Source organism: Triplophysa rosa, linkage group LG8 (assembly GCF_024868665.1).
Source record: "Triplophysa rosa linkage group LG8, Trosa_1v2, whole genome shotgun sequence".
Lineage (NCBI taxonomy): Eukaryota > Metazoa > Chordata > Actinopteri > Cypriniformes > Nemacheilidae > Triplophysa > Triplophysa rosa.
The window spans coordinates 15,311,499-15,324,714 of NC_079897.1; positions in this window are offsets into that span (position 1 = coordinate 15,311,499).

A 13,216-nucleotide genomic window follows, 5' to 3' on the forward strand; every position below is an offset into this window, starting at 1 on the left:
ACTTTGAATAATTTATCGTTTTTAACAGCAAATTATCATTAATATTATATAACTATTAATTAGGCTACATTTATAAAAACAACCTTTTTCAAAGCGCAACACAAAAAGGGAATATCGGGCTAGCCTGTAGTTTAAGTGTTCGGCTGTTGTACAACTACTGGGCCGATTTAGTGAATCGTCAAGGTCTTAGTGTTTCGTGCGAGGAAAACCAACATGTTCACTTTGTCTGGTTTTAGAGAGGCTCTTAACTAGCGATGTGCACGAATGTTCGATTACTGGATCCGCAATAACTATTCGAATAAAAATGCTATTCGAATATTCGCATTTTTCATAAGAATAAAAACTGCGTCAACACAGGGTTAAGTTACCTCTGCAGAAGACCCTAGAGTTCTTCCCTTCATCTGTAATGAATTTATAATATACAGAAAATATAAAAAAAAACATATGTTCCTAAATCTTTGTTCAGATCGCAAGCTAGTTTAAATATTTTAAGTTTACAGACCGGATGCTCGGATCGCATTTTATGCTCGGCTCACATCACCATATTAAAATGTTTTAAAAACGTGAGCCACAAAATTAGTTAACATTACTTAAATATGAGTTGGAATAAGAATACCAACATAATATTAAATTATTCATTTATTTATTTCCATAACTTGTTCAGAGCGGTTGTTAGAAATATATTAACTAATTCTGATTTCAACAACTTGAAACATTAAAATGTACATTTCACTGCAACTAATGTTAATAAGTTTGGCCTTAGCATAAGACTGGTACCTTTTTACCATTAGCCTGTAAATAAATTCGCACGGATGGTTTTTTGTTTGTTTGTTTTAAAACGCGCTGCAATTCCATAGTTAGGCTACCTTAGTTGATTTGATTTATTTATGCAAATGCAATGCAAAGCTAAACAAGACAGACACAGACCATGAAACGACAAAGAAAACAATATTTATATGCCGTGGTGATCAACAGGATTAGTAATTCTTCCTCAGATGACGGTCACATAATAAACAAGCACTACAATGGCTCCGTCTTTGTTTTTAGGATCAATTAACAGTCGGCATGGAGGTAAGGCTGTTTACTTCATTTATTATTAACATTATAAACAATAAAGCCAGATATTCTTGTCAGATCTGGGTTTTGTTGCCTGGAGTTAGAGACGAGCAGCGCGTTTTCTCCGCTGTCGGCTTGTTAACCGTCGACTTGTTGAACAGACTTTCACAGAATAAAATAGATCTATATGTTTGTTTTTCTTATCAAGAACATGTAAAACAAAATAAACAAGATAACCATATATCGTTGTGTTTTGTTCGTTTAGTTTTGTATGTCTGGTTTTTTGTGATTTCGCTTTGCGCATGTTTAAATGCAGTTTTTATGTATTAATTTTTTTTTAAAACGTTGCTAATCTTTTCACCATTAAAAACCTATATGCAGGATATAATATTAGTGCATTATGAAAAATGTAAAAAATTACGTCTTTATTAATTTAACTTAAATAAACGAATATTCGTTTTTTTATTAGCTCAAATATTCGAATATGAAATGATTGAAAAATGCCCATATCCCTAAAGTTTATTTAATTGTGTTTGTTATTGTATTCATTGCTAAACTGATCCATTTTTGTTAACACATAAGTTAAAAGGTTAGTAGAGAGGTGGGTGCCAATTTATTTTCTTTTGTTCTTGATTTCTCCTGTTAGTAAGGAAGGTAAGGTATTTTGCTGTATTTTGGTTCTTTTTTATTGTGTTAGTCTAGTTAGTTACTTTTCCTACTATGTAGAGTGTCTTTTGTTTATTATTTTGGCTTAACCCCCCTCTTGAAGCTTGAAACCCTTCAACAATTTTGTTAATAAAATAACTATTTTGCTTCCTTTGACATTTGAGTTTTTTCAGATGTTTTTTTTAATTGAGTGATCTTAAGTCTTGCAGCTGACACACACACACAACAACATTTTTATTCTGTTACGTGCCTCCTTTTGAACCCTAGACATATGGGGGTCATAACAGGTACAGTGCCAGTGTCTGCATGGGAGAGGTGGCAGCAACGCAGAAGAAGGTAATGTCATGCGATCTTCTGAAAAGTATTAATTGTGTTAAGTTATATTTTTTATGTTAAATAACCTCAAGTTAAAAGCCTTAAATATAAAGAGGCATTTAGTTGCTAGTTTAAATAAAATCTTAATTTAAGATCAGTAAAATTCATGTGAACATGTATTTATTACTTGGCGGTGTGTTTATTGCTTTAACTAACAGTGGCAAACAGAAAGTATACAATTATTTTCTGTTAATAATTGTTTACATAGGTGCATGTCAGACTTACATTAACGTTAACAGCCAGTCGGGGGTGCTTGATAGCACTTCACTAAACTCACGGAGGTGGAGCTGGACTAAATCAAGCTCCGTCCATTTTGCGCTGCAGATGCAGACGTCACGTTTAGCAGGCGCAGACGTCACGTTCATGCAGAGGAATGAGTGAAGTGGCAGACGCAGACGTCACGTTTAGCAGACGCAGACTGCTAAACGTGTAGCTGTTCAGCAGACGCAGACGTCACGTTCAGTGAGACGAGTGTGTGCTGCAAAGTCTATTTATTGGTCCCTTTGGAACGCCATAGTTAACAAGGGTACAGTGCAAAGTGCAGCGCAACATTGATGCACCAAAACAATCAAACATTAATTCACAGAATTTGTTTAAAACAGGATATACCTTTATAATAAAAAAGAAAACGAAATAAGCCAGATTCAAAATAAATGAGTTTAGGCAGAATGTCTGAAATGCATGGGAACATATATTCAAAACACAAGCCACAAATAGTAAAATTAATTGACATTTTTCTTAAACATCACGTAACAATGCTGTGCCACTAATTCTGGGGCCACACCAAAAGATTTCTTTAAATCTTGTAAGAGTTTTAAACGGTGAGAGACCACAAACATGAGGCGTAACAATCCTAGATTTATTAATTATGCTCCTGTAGTACCCCTGAAAAGGAGGATTTCAATAATAAGTACAGTGCACGATGCTCTTCACTCACATTGTTTACTACGAATCCAGTTTTGATAACAAATCAACAGTTTTACAGTAATAAATGCATCCGTTTACATATTTAAATGGAGAAAATGAATTCAAACAATAAATCAGCACTTTTTAAGCACAACCGTACTGTAAATGCATTAAATGCCAGTGTCAGTTTAGATCACAAATAACATTTCATTCAATTAACATTGACATGTATTTTTCCCAGTACCTGTCCTCTCACTCCTTTACATTTTGGACATGATACAGTTTTTAGTTGAGATAGTTTTTATAAGATTACTTATAGCTTTGTGCACAATGTTACTTTTTTAATACATTGAGTGCATAGAGATAAGAAAAATGATCACAAGCTCATTTGATATTTGAAGCCGAGGTGGGATTCGAACCTCTAATTGTGTGTATTTTTTTTCGTCACGCCTCCCGGGACATTCCCCTGTTCCTATTGGCTAGTCAGTGCTCTACACCTATGTGCGACTGGCCCCCGCGAGGCCACAATTTATATTTAACACAAGCAATACAATAAACACAAATACAATAATAACCTTGCAAATACATACACATTAAACAACAAGTAAAATAATGTTTGATAAAATAAAGATGCTAAAGCTGAGCTTTTGCAGAAAAACACAAATGCTAAAAGCAAAACAATTGCATGTAAACAAATGAAACAAATCAAAAGTCACAATGGAGTTAACAATAACATAGTAGTGCGTTGAATAATCTTGCTGCGATTCCCTAGGAATGCAACGCTACAGCATGGACAATGATGTACGTTTTCAATGATTATATCGGAAAACTCAGCAGCAATAATCGATCGCATCAGAACCATATAAACACCAGAAAGCAGCAATAACTTGCACAACATATAATAATGAGATATAAAATGGTTCTGGACTTAAATGTATTGCACAAACACATTACACAAAGCATAACAAACAGCATAAACTATGATTGACAGCTGATCCTTGCCAGAGCGCAACACAATTAACAGAATGTCAAGGAAACAACACATAAACATTTGTTCCCAGGACAGACGCAGACGTCACGTTCATTGTGAGGATTGAGTGAAGTGAAAGTTAACGAAGTAGATGCTTGACACTCTGCATTAAGCCGTGTAGAGTAGCGTGTTACAATACGTGTTAGCAAAACTGAAAACAAATAACTTCACTGCTACACGTGAATGACGCGTGACGTCTGCATAGACGCTTCAAGGCCACACGTGATTTACGTGACGTCTGCGTTACGTCAACGTCTCGTCTGCGTCTTGAATTCAATGCAATAAATAGCAGAATACAAAAACAGTTAAGACGTGGAGTGAGACATTCAGTGAGACGAGTGTGTGCTGCAAAGTCATTTTTTAGGACCGCTTGGAACGCCATATTTTTTAGGACCATTTGGAACGCCATAAGTCTGAACTAGGTACGTCGTCTCACAAGACGCCTGATAAACACATCGTCTCCAGTTAGCTACGTGTGTAGAGAGAAAGTAGCATGATCCTTCTAGCAACAGAACGCGAGTACAAGACGGACAACAATCAATCAATCAATCAAATGTGAGTACTGAATGTGAATTATGTTGTATTTATTTAAAGTTGTACAATTATTATGATAGCAAAGTTAAATTAGCTTGTGAGAGTTGCTAACTATAATGGCACAAACAACAATCATGTATGAGATTCAAACAAACTGCTAGTGTTTTTGTCTGTAATCATTGAATGTGTTGTAAACTGTACTGTAATTGTTAAATATCTGGATTTCCTCAAGGCAGTGTTACATAGTACACAACACAATAGCTGAGTTTCTGTGCTGTTCTTGTTTGTGTTGCATAGCCATGTAATGTATTTATGTTTGTTCCTCCTCCTACACTGAATGTAAAGCCTACTGTACTGCCACAGAAAAAAAATGTGTATGTAACCAGTGTCTGTTGAATTTCAACAAAAAAAATCAAACCTCAAAGTGATTAAGTCATCCAACAGCAATAGCAATATATAAGACTGACACCATGACAATACATATGAAAACTGTTATCACATAAAACATAATTTAGAACTTTTCTTAAATACATGTACAAACATTTGTAAAGCAATGATATGAGAAGTGCTATACAATGTTACACGGTATCAGCAGTTCTTAGAGACAATACCAAGTAAGGGAAAATGACTACAGGAGTAGTAAATATAGGGGTCATTGTGTCAAAATGATTGATGGTGACCCTTGACCTTTGCGGGGGGGGGTTGAATTACTTCCGGACCACCCACGTTGTGAGGGCCCGCCCCCTTTGCGTTGACCTTTGACCGTATGCGCCCCCTTTGTATTGAACTTTTGCCCTTTGACAGTATCTGTCCACGTCGTGAGGGATTGCCCACGTCTGGAGTTGAACTCTTGAACTTTTGCCCGTACGGTTACCGAACAGTTTTCTCTCTTTTCCGGAGATCATGTTTGGACATGTTTTTATGAGGTTGACAAGTATCTTATGCGTGAATAAATAAAGCAACGAGTGATTAAATAAATGCATGAATAAGTAAATAAAACAATAAATCGGCGAATAAGTGATTAAATAAAGAATTGGTTATATAAGTGATTAAATAAATAATGAATATGCAAATAAACAAAGCAAGTAATGAATAAGTAAATAAACAAAGCAAGGAATGAAAAGTAATTAAATAAAGCATTCTATATATATATATATATTATATATATATATATATATTAGGGGTGGAGCCGAACCCGAATACGGTATTCGGAAAGACACAAATAGCGTGTTTTTTACGAATACTTATTTCGAACAAATACTTAAAAAAATATTTGTATTCGGGAACAAGAAAAACTTTATATCAAAAAGCTGCGTTTTCTCATGAGACCGCAGTGCATGCATGAGTGAGTGAGTGAGTGAGTGACATGTATGGAGTTTAAATGGACCCTAAACTCACGCGCATGGAATCCGCACGCGCGATGCAAACGCGCATAATGATAACCACGCGCGGAAAGCTGCTCCGCGAGGGCGCATTTAAACTCCGCGAGCGAGCAGAACAGTATCCGCAAGCGGAAAAGAATCCTCGCGCGGGCGCATTTCTGCTCCGCGAGCAAAAACTCAGTCCGCGAGCAGAGGCTTTGACGAGCGCGCGCGCGATTCTCTCTATGCTCTCGCAACTGCTCAACACTTGCTCGCTCGTTGAGTTGACTTCTGAGACTTTGGAGGCGGGACAATGCATGTTAAAAGTTACCAATCAAATGAGGTCTCCGCACATTTGATTGGTAACTTTTAACATGCACTCACCTACATGCAGTCACCTACAGATTACATGTCTTACTACCGAATGATTAGTGTATTACCTTGCCTTAGCTATGTGTTAGTGTTTTAACAAGTGACATTTTGATTTCTTACATCTGTCAACAAAAATTATGCTATATAATATAGCAGTTAAACTTACATGTCATGTATGACCTATTTAAAACATACTATAATAATATAATTAAATGTCTCCTGTAGTCATTAAATTTGAGTTATCTAATATCTGTTTACTGGCATAGCCCGTTTTAATATTTTCAAAACAAATAAAGCAAAACAAATAAATTATTTAAATTAAATTTTAGAGAGTACATCATATTGTAATTTATAATAACTTGTGCTTTGAGTTATACTGTTGTAGCCATTTATTAATTCTCATTTTATAACAATTTCATGAAAATTATTAACAATACAAAAGCAATTATGAATACAAACACTGGGTGTAAAGAGGTGACTGACACAGGCTGCTCCACACAGCAACAGAGAAGGCTCGGCTGAGCGAAAAAAGACTTCACTGCGTGCATCACTATTTTTGTTGAATAGATTTTTGTACCTTAACTGGGTTCCGGAGGCAGTTTATAACTTTCGGGAAGCGGAGTTTGATCGGGAGATTATTCCATTACGCTGCATTATTGACGTCTGCAGTCGGGTGCTCTCATGTTCGCTCTGTTTACGTACACTATAACGTAAATTAGAAGTGTAACGCAAAAAAACTGGATTTTTACGCCTATTTTGAATTTTACTCGAATACAAATACAAATACTTTCCCCCCCTCAACAAATACGAATACAGATACAAATACCGGCTGCTTTGCACACCCTTAATATACATATAGGCTGTGATAAAACTGTGGTAAACTTACGTTGGTTGAAAGATCACATTCCTGCCGTTATACTGAAAGGCCTGTTTCAGACATTCCAGCGTTGCAAACACGCCGACTCGTAAATTGTCGTGACGTTTAAGCGGTGCGTAATTCAGCGTTTTCATCCGGAAGGGCGATAGCGTCGGACGTTTTAATCGGGTATGATTTGTTTTACATCCCTAGCGTGAAAATTTGGCCGGATTACGACCGGTTATTGTGTAGCTTTACGAGCGAGCGTATTATCTCGACACAGGGATGCGTTGTATAGGATAGGCAGCTGCGGCTTTCGCCCTCGGGCAATGCATGACCAATTGACCTGTGTGTACCCGAAGCATTCTATGGGGCAAACTATAATCTCGCTATATCTCTAACTAATCATAAAACAACTTTCCACTAACATTCTGAACATATCCGGGTTTAAAACGATATGCTAAAACATATCCGATTTACTCCTCATTATCTGTTTTGTTTAAACACGTAGCTTGAAAGCAATGCATGATCAATAGCCCCTCTGTTCGTACAAAGTATACAAGATGCCTTTTCCATAGAGCAATGGCTCCATCTTTTGGCTGTGCAATGTCATGACTTCAGGCATTTAGTAAAACCTATATAACCAGCTCCTCAAGGATTCTGGCTCATTTCCAAAACTTTTCTGACATTGAGATTATCAGCGATGGAAGACTATCGTAGGTGACTTTTTTATCATCAGTGCAGTTGAATGAATGAATCAATCAATCAATCAATGAATACTGACTATTTAAATTATGATCATTCTTAAATTATAAATCATTCTTTTTAAATAGCCGTAATCTTGCCAAGATGCTGTCGACACCCTAAAAGTGTTTTTATTTTTATTATTATTATTTTTTAATAGAATCTATTGTTTATAACTGTGATTCCGATTTTGATTCTAATTTATTGACGCAGAGTGATGACGTACAATTCAATGGACGGTTAGAATGCGGTAGTTTTCATTTATGTGGATCTAAAACACCCTTATTCTTTTGATTAAAATATGTGCTTTAAAATAGTATTTGATTTGTCTACGTAAGCGATCAACCAGCCGTTTCAGGCATCGTATTATAGCAAAGTAATTTGCTAAAANGGCCTTTCGTTATCGACATTACCTCTAGGGGGAGCCGAGTCAGCAGTCGGGACGCGTGTATCTGATAACACACTGCCGTCTTGTACGGTGTTTGTGTCCCTCGTATTTAATATTTCGCATAGTCTGATGCATGGATTAAAATCTGTACTTTCACGTATCGCAGCTTCCAAATATTCCAAATTAGAAATCTGTTGGGGCGGCGTGCTATTAAAAGTTTGTTCATGTACAGGGTGTGTATTTAACAGTAGTTGTAGTCTATCGGTGTTATGATGATGGGACTCTGCGTGCATTCCGATCGCTCCCTGTAACAGGTCTGAGAGAGTTTGATCTGGATGACTGCCATGCCCAGCCTCTGAACATTTTTCATCGGCCATCCCTCCCGTATGGTTTTCGGCACTAACAAAGAGGAATTATGTCACACTGTGTGTTCAATACAAAAATAAATGGTGCATAGATATAAATTGGCAAATATAAAACAGATATAAAATGACAAATATAAAACAGATATAAAAACAGATATAAATGACATATATTGATTATAAGATATAGAGATAAAATTGTAAATGTAAAAAATCGATTATAAGATATAGAGATAAATGTAAAAACTTATAGCGATCATTGGTCAATATAAAAATAGTGACTATCTAGAAAATAGTACGGCGTTTATAGCACAGAGGAGTTCAACTATTAGACACCTTTCTCTCATCTGCTCGTTTGATGACTCGAGCAAACGGTTGAAAGAATTCTCCAGCGCTTCGTCGCGATGATTAACACCTTCGATAAAAGCATACAATCTCATAAGAATCATATGTATCTCACCGACAGAACCCCCCAGTTTGTCAACGGACTCGTGTAAAGGAATATTAGACTCTCTTAAGATAGCGTTGAGTTGATCTAGCGAGACAGTATTTTGAGCTTGAAGAGCAAATGGCGTCTGTCTACCCCCCGCCGATGATGATCGTTCGTCGTCGGCGATATCTTCTCGTTCTGCTAACGGTGTCTGCTGACGCCTTATCGGCGACCTCTCCTCTCGCTCGCTGGACCAAGACGATTGCTCCCAAACGTTCAGCTGTGTATCTGTCCAGCTAGACACATCGTCACCGGATCCGCAACTCCTTTCTGTACGAGTAAACATTGCAAAAACAAAGATGAACGACACCAAACCGCAATGGCGTAACTATGTTAAATGCTAGCCATAGCTTACCGATTAATAATGAGGGGTCCGGAACCGCTCTGCTGGAGCCAGCCTCCTCGTCATGTGTCAGGTCAATAAATACCGGTCGCTCTATAGACCCTTGTAAATCTAGAAGGAGGAATTAGTAGTTAGATGGCATGTCACGACGTATAAAAATATATTAAATATTAATAATAATAATAATAATGATATCAATTAAAATAAAATATGATAAATTAAATAAAATACAATAATTCAAATAAAATAATTGATTAATAGATAAATCAATATGGATAAAAGGTTAAGCTGATGATTAGAATTGATTCATGATTCATTGAAACACACATGTGGATATAAAGAATTGAACTATTTATTTGAAAGATTAGTGACTCAACGTTGGTTTTAAATATAAATATATATACCTGTATAGCGTATAGACATTTTCAGATAACAAAACAAGTTTACTTTACTTCATCACAGCATAATTCTCAGCACAGCAGGGTTTTTTACGGATCGTATAGGCTAGCGGACTTCAATACTCAACTCAACTCAACTCAACTCAACTTTATTTATATAGCGCTTTTACAATTTTCATTGATACAAAGCAGCTGTACATGAGACATATTGACTATAAGCAAAATAATTAAAGTTGTACCTGCAAAAACAAGAAAAGGTTGAAAACACAGAACACAGACATACCCACAAACAAAACACTCCACACACACAATATGCACACGTACTAACACACATGGACATAGAGACACACACAAACACACGGATGCGCACGCACACACACACAACACACACACACACATACACACACACACACACACACACACACACACACGTACGTACACAGACAAGTACGCACACACACACACGCTCAGTGAGAGCACACATTTAGGATAAAGGAGAGAGAAGCACAGGTCAAATATAACAGATAATAAATTCCTATATGCAATATTAATTAAGTAAAACTTTAAGATTCTAAAGCAGCCCCCCCGGTCAGGCAGATAGTGCAAAAACAGTATGCAAACGGTGGCGAGGAACCCAAAACTCTAATCGAGAAAAAAAACCTCAGGAGAACCCAGGCCCAACCAGGGGATTCCAGTTCCCCTCTGGCAAAAGCTGCTGCCTCTGCACAAGCTCCAGAGAGCTTGCACAACAAGGCTAAATAAAATAAATAAACTTAATAATAAAATAAATTATAGTTTAAGATTATCATTAATAATCTAATAGCATTTGAAATTTTGTGGTGAAGACATGTCAAGAGACCGCGTCCTTCTTTATCCAGCTCTATCATCTCAGCTCTTGTCAGGTCCCCACTTCCCATTCTCCGCTCTACCATCAGGTCAGGCCATGAACTGCATCCTGCTCGCTGTGGTAACCTTGGAACAATGAGACAAGACTGGCTGAGAGTAGAGTACTGTTCTGTACTCTTTGATGCAACAAGTACATCAGTTGTGTTTTTGGTTCCGGTTGATCTAACTAATGCAGCCTAAACCCTCTAAGATTTATATTTATGCTAAGAGTAGTAGTATGCAACAGATTACGAGTTTTTTTCAATTGTTTACACGCAATTTTGAAAACCGGGTTCTTTTTTTCAACAATATAAGCACAATTATCCAAACACCACACTCAATTTGCATAATTCCTAGATTGTTTGCAAAGACACACTGCACAACACCTTCAGTCAAAACATATCACACATATTTGTGAAAATGCTTTAGTTTTCATTTAACCAACACAGTCCTCAATGATCAGACACTATTGCAGCCAGTTTCACACTGCTGTGATAAATAAAAAACACATTTGTACAAAAACTAATTTTAGGAAATAGCATGTGCTAGATTTTTGGCCACACTTGTTATGTAAGGGATAATTTAGGTGAAAAAAATGAAAACCCACAACATTCTTCATGATTAGTTTGAGATATAGGGAGAATGTACACAAATTGGCCTACTATAAACTTACCAAGCACTGCACAACACTGATGCTGCAGACTGAATATTTCAAGTATTTATTTCAATACTTACAGTATTTCTTACCATAATCAGTTACAGTAATCAACCAACAATGAAATCAATGAAACAAATAAAATCTGTAGACAAATAAAAATTACTGCATGAAGTACATACACTTTGACTCTGAAGAAAAACTACTGTAAAAGCAACAAGAATACTGTAACTATTCATCATCTCTCCGTCTGGCTGGATCAGGCCATAAGATTTCATCCACATCACAGGCTATGTCTTATTGGCAAGGCACGTTGGAAGAATCGCCTCGTGTCGACGAATCCACCCCTGCACAGAAGCTGCTTCGATATGATCACAGGCCTGCTCCATGGCCTGAATGAGGGGCAAACGGTCATAGGGCCGCAGGTCGTATACCTTCCACCGCCATGCTGAAAAAAACTCTTCTATTGGATTCAGGAAGGGGGAGTATGGGGGAAGGTATAAGACTTCAAATTCAGGGTGCTCAGTGGAACCAATTGTGGACCAGAGCAGCCCGATGGAATGAGACATTGTCCCAAACGACAATGTACCGCATCTGGTCCACTTGGTTTAATGCTGTGACAATCTCGTGCAATCTGTCAAGAAATGCAAGTATTAGATTTGCATTATAGGGTCCCAGATTTGCATGGTGGTGGAGGACCCCATTTTGTGTAATAGCAGCGCAAAGGGTGAAGTTACCCCCTCGCTGCCCTGGCACATTGGTGATTGCCCTGTGTCCAATTACATTTCTCCCTCTTCTTCTTGTTTCGCAAGGTTAAATCAGCCTCATCCACATATATAAATTCATGTTGAATATCTGCACATACCATTTGCAAGACTCCTGAAAACACATAAAAGACAATAGGAAGTAATATTAACATCTATGCGTATTTTTGTCAACAGTATTGAGCAGTGCACTAATACCCAACCATCAAAAGATCGAACAATACATACCTCCACAATACTCATTCGCAATTTCCCACCTCTCTCTGAATTCAGTCAATGTACCCGATACAGTGCTCATGTATATTTGATTTTTCCTAAGGATTCAACCTATGTTGACAGAGATACTCGTGGATGTTATTGAAAAATATGTCACATTGACTGATATTGGCTTGGATTTCTCGCAGCCTATACCAATATTGGTCAAAACCATGTCACATATGCAGCTCTTGTGCACGATGACACATAGGCCCCTTCCACCTTGGTGTCATCGACCCTCAATCCTATGTAAAAAAAAACAATATAAAACAAATACCCACCATATCCTACTGTCAAAATGTCACAGTACAACAATATTATATAAGTACAGCAACTTCGTTTCAATGAGTGTGTTAAGCTACCTTTTTCGCGATGAAATGTCCGAATTACTGACCAACTAGGTATTTCTGCTGAATTTGGTTGAACTCTTTGTCCAGCTTCCATCATGTCAGTCCATGGTTGATAACATGGTCAATAAGGTTGCACGGATTTCTTAGTCAAATTTGTCCTCCGCTCTTCTTTGGTTCAGTGTTCTATTCAACTCTTCAAGTCCTTCTCTACTCTTCCTCTCTCCTCTACCTCTACCCTCTCTCTCCTCTTCGTCCTCTTTCCTCTACCTGCCTCCTCCTCTAGTCTCGTCTCTTCTCCTCTTCCTCTACCTCTCTCCTCTTCTCCTCTTCCCTCCTGGCCGTCCGTCTCTCTACTCTCCCTCCTCTCCCTCCTTACCTCGTACCTCTTCTCTCTCCTCCTCTTCCCTATGCCTCTCTTCTCTCTCT